Here is a 5125-nt window from a genome sequence, read left to right as displayed (position 1 = left end):
AAGATAAACACCACAATATTCCTCTTTCGATTAAATAAACCGGTGAATAAAATTACAAGCAATTCAAAGCTCCATGAACGAATTCAAGCAAAGAACTAGAGTTAAATCCACAAATATTAATCAAACACCATATCCGTCAAATCCTAAGGGAAACTACTCCATAATCATGGAGCAATTCATCACAAATATAATTAAAGAGTAAGAAAACATCAATTTAATGTTACAATCCAAACTCCCGTATTGAATTGAGGGAAAGATGATGAACTCTTGTATCTTGTGGCCTCCAAAGCTCTCCAAAAGCTTCTCCAAAGACGTCTTTTTGGTATATTTATACTATGTAGGAGTGGGCCCGGACGAAACTACCATTTCCAAACCGAAACAGGAAAAATACTCTGAGAAAATTGGATTGGCGCGTCGCCCCATGCGCTATGCCCGAATCTAATTAGCGACCATGATGCAATGAAGCTTAATTTAATTTATTAAGGTTAATAAGATCGATCAATATTTTATGGATATTTTTAACGTTAAATATTTAGCGTGAAATATTCGTGCATTTATAATAATATGTAATATATAATAAATAATATATATATATATATATATATATATATATATATATATATAGAGAGAGAGAGAGAGAGAGAGAGAGAGAGAGATTAGTTTTCACTTTCCCGTTACGATGAATAATACACGCTCAAAAAGGGAAAACAAAAGGGCAATAGTAAACCAAAGTTTACCACGACTGACCGGTCAGTCTCCACTCATGAGAGGAGAAAAAGAAATGGAAAACAAGAGAGAAGAGAAACTAAGAAGTGCGAACGGTAACACTACGCATCATATCCTAGAACTCGAAGAAATCAACACGGCCGTCGTGATTTTGGTCAACAGATGAAATCATCATCTCAACTCGGTCAAGTTCCATGGCTTCCTGCAATCCCAGCTTCCCTAGTACCACCTGCAATTCCCTCGCTGATATGTAACCGTCTCCGTCCTCATCGAATACCTTGAACGCCTCCGTCAGATCCGCTTCTTCCTCCACTGCACTGCTTTTGCAACTTCTGTCATCCGCCGCGAACTCATCTTCCAACGTTGATCCGAAGAAAGCATCGTCGAGCGATCGATGTAGAGCCTCAAAGTCTTCGAATCTGAGGCCGTCATTCCCCGGCTTTATGTATAATTTAACCATCGATTCTAGCTCAGATCTATCTGTGTTCAGTCCGAGTATGCTCAGCGCCTGGTCCAGTTCGTCTACGGTGATCATGCTATCATGATTCCTGTCGAATACGTCGAAACTTCGGCGAAGGTGAAGAGAATTGAGGGTGGGGCATCGAAGCCGGAAGGAAAACGACGAAGATGGATAGATTTTTCCCTTACTTAGGCTTTGTTTGCATTGTTCACTGGCTGATCCCATCAGTGAAAGACCTCATCTGTTTTTCCTTTCTTTTCTTTTTTTGTGTGTGGACAATTCAAGTTTTTGAGAGACAGATATGAAACCAAGGAAGGGCAATGGTTGCTTAAAGCTAGGAAGTTCTGTTTGGCAGGGAGAAGACGAATGGAATGAATGGACAATGTGGGTTTTTAACAAGCACAACAGATACAGCGCATTTGACGACGTAAGAGTTCCGTAATACCGTGTCAAAGCGTTCAATGACTATTTCAGTACCACTGTAGATACTTTATACTGTGACAATTTATTACTCCACTAATTAGACAGCTACATTTCTTAAAAAATTAATATGTACGGTAACAAATATCACGATCCAAAATCTCAACTAACGGGGTCGTGATGACGCCTAACATCACTTGCTAGGCAAGCCGACTCTTAACAATAAATAAGGAAAATAGCCTAACAACGGATTAATATAGAATAAGAGATAACTCAAAAAATACATAATAAGTCTAAAACAAACGCCGACTAATTAACCTCCCAAGATTTGGTGTCATAGAGCATATGACTACTAGGAATACTTCTACCTCAAATCATCTATCTGGTAACGGCTAAGCACCCCTCGGGACTCCGCTGGTACTAATATCCGAATCAGTACAAGAAGTGCATAAATACAGTATGAGTTTAACCGTTACAATGTACACATTAAGTATTGAGCCTAACCTCGACAAGATAATGACGAGGCTATTACAAGATACTTACCATATAAACCTGTACATTTAATAAGCAACCGAAATAACAATAGAGATAACAGTATAATAACAGGAATAAAAGGAAGAAAACATTAACCCAAAGCCCACAAAAAAAGCTATTTCATAACAACACCAACATTTCATAATAATGCATATGTTGTGGCACAGAACCCAATCGAACACACAAAAATATTATTGCCGCGACAACCTAATCCCATGGTCATACAATTGTTGCGTTGAGCAACTCGGTCCTTATCATAATATTGTTACGGCGGCAATCCAATCCAATATACCAATTCACATAAGAAATGCAATGACACAACCAATATAGCGAGGTTCATAGTAAACTATCGAGGAGGACAAATAAGTAATTTATTAAGGAAAAGATGAATACGAACAAAGAGTAATAGAAATCCCATATCCCAAGCAAAGCTCACTCATATAACTCAACAAGAACCTAACAAGGTCATTAACACACAAACGATCAAAAAGTCATACAATTTAACGTAGCATAGGTAATTAAGGCATGAAACAAGTTTAGTATGAAACAAGTAAAGACATATACTAGTAAAGACATAAGTCAAGTAAAGCATGTATCAAGTAAATTCATGTGGCAAGTAAAAGCAAGTATCAAGTAGAGGCATATATCAAGTAAGAGCATGTATTAGATAATGACATGTATCAAGTAATATCATGGGACAAGTAAAAGCGTGCAATAAGTAAAGACATGAGATAAGTAAAGGCATGTAATAAACTAGTTCTACCCCGCATGCTTTAATCTCATGACAATGTATATGCACTCGTTACCTTGCATATATGTTGTTCCCAACATATAACACGTAGCAAATAGACCAATCGCACCCTAATTCCACAAATCAAGATTAACTACAATATTTTCCTCTTTTCGCAACTAAATCAACAATCCAACACAGCTTTTCCTCTAGCACAAGCTTCCAAACAACTTGAATCTAATCAAATAACGTTCAAATAAGTCAAAACAAGCTTTTAGAAACTATCATAGTTTCAAAAATCTTCGATCTTCATCATATCTAAAAAGGTCAAAAAATGTCAACTCGGGCTCACATAGTCGAAATCCGAAATAATAACCAATTTCTGGTTACCCATTCTTGCATGCGTCGAAATATATAATTTGTATCAAGATTGGACCTAAAATCAAGGTCCAAATCCCCAAAACCAATTTTTGTCGCGTTCACGAATGTCAATGGTCAACAGACTATCGCGTTCGTGAAGCCCTCCCCTCTTCCGCGAAGGCTATATCCCCCAAGCTTTCGTGTTCGTGACACTAATGTAGTGTTCGCGATGAAGAAAGGTCCACCAATATCCTAAGCGCCCAAAGACTATGAGTTTGCGTATGGAAAACATTATGCGAAGGCCAGATGCCCCCAGGCCATTGCGTTCGCGAACTTCTCTTCGCGTTCACAAAGCGTAAAACCACCCCAACTCAAATAACCTTTCGCGAAAGCGAGACATGCTTGGCGTTTGCGATGCACACTACACCAATAGTATATCAGCTGTTGCATATTGTGCAAGAATAGACAAAAACTATCCCAAAATTCACCCAAGCCCCCTGGTCCCCATACCAATCATTCACACAAGTATGTAAACATAAGAACTCGCTTGTAAGCTCAAAATATCAAAATAATATCAATAACTAAGAATAACGCATCATGATAATTGGCTATAAATTTATATTTATAATGTATTACCTGCCATACATTTTGGTGTTTTAATGATAATATGTGCGATGTTTGGGCTTAATTGGGTGGTTTCTATGTTTAGGATCATTGAAGGATGGAAACGAGTAAAGGTTGCATACAAGAATGTCAAAAATACACAAAAAGAGTACTAAAAGGCAAAAATTAAACAAGGCCAGGAACCAGGCGGCAGGCCAAGTGATGCCTGGCTCCAGGCGAGGTCCATCTCACATTAGGGCAAGACTCGCAAGCTCTGGGGCATGCTGCAAGCCAGGCCTCGCGAGCTCTGAGGCCTGGACTATCACGACCCCAACTTTCCTCCTTAGGACGCTGTGATGGCACCTAGTCTCTAAGACTAGGTAAGCCTAACACTTACTAATTAAATAATAGATTTTTAACCAAATAACTAATGAGCATGAAAGTGAAATTTCTAAAATGAGCCAACAATCTCAACACAATACAGTATCCCAAAATCGGTAGTACAAGTCAAAAGCTTTTCTAAGAGTCACTAGAAATAATAATGCATCACCATCCCAGATTAATGGTAAACAATGGAAATGGAATACAACAGAAGGTGACTCGGAACCTGCGAACGTCAAGCAGGTATACCTTGAAGTCTCCGGCCGCACATACATAAGTCTCAAACCAGCTCGATCATAAGTACCTGGATCTGCACAAAAATGTGCTGAAGCGTAGCATGAGTACACCACAGCGATACCTAGTAAGTATCAAGCCTAACCTCAATAGAGTAGTGACGAGGCTAGGTCAAGACACCTACCAGTCATGCAAACCTGTGCAGAATATAACTTAAAGCTAACAATGGAAAGAACGTCGAGGTAAGACTAACAACAGAAGGATCACAAACTTATAATTAACAGTGAAAATAATAGAAACACGAATAGCAACAAGGAATAGACGGGTAGTAAAGAAGTGGATGACAACTCAATCAATCAAACCAAATGCCCAATTTACCACAAGAATTACCCGAGGTACCACTCCTCATAATCTCAAATCATAAGTCGCAACTTTCAAATCTTACACGTATGGCACCTCGTGCCCACATTTCATTCCAAATCACTTTCACACGGCAAAACCCACATGCCATCATGTACATTGTATCCGCGTCAAATGCCAATTAAAATGTTTAAGAGATTTATTTATATATGATAAAGCATAATAACAATCTTGGAATAAAGTAGAGAATCAAACAAGAAAATGAGTTTAGTTTAGAAATCATTTGGGTAAAGAAAATAGTATTTTGTTTCCAATAA

General features: G+C 38.3%; 1 pseudogene; it reads right to left on the bottom strand.

Moving 5' to 3' along the window:
* Nucleotides 1-656: 656 nt before the first annotated feature.
* Nucleotides 657-1571, bottom strand: LOC104103934 (calcium-binding protein CAST-like; annotated as a pseudogene).
* Nucleotides 1572-5125: the final 3554 nt, after the last annotated feature.

The sequence above is a fragment of the Nicotiana tomentosiformis genome, chromosome 7 (assembly GCF_000390325.3).
Source record: "Nicotiana tomentosiformis chromosome 7, ASM39032v3, whole genome shotgun sequence".
In the NCBI taxonomy this organism is placed as follows: domain Eukaryota; kingdom Viridiplantae; phylum Streptophyta; class Magnoliopsida; order Solanales; family Solanaceae; genus Nicotiana; species Nicotiana tomentosiformis.
This window is presented reverse-complemented; position numbering and strand designations above follow the sequence as displayed.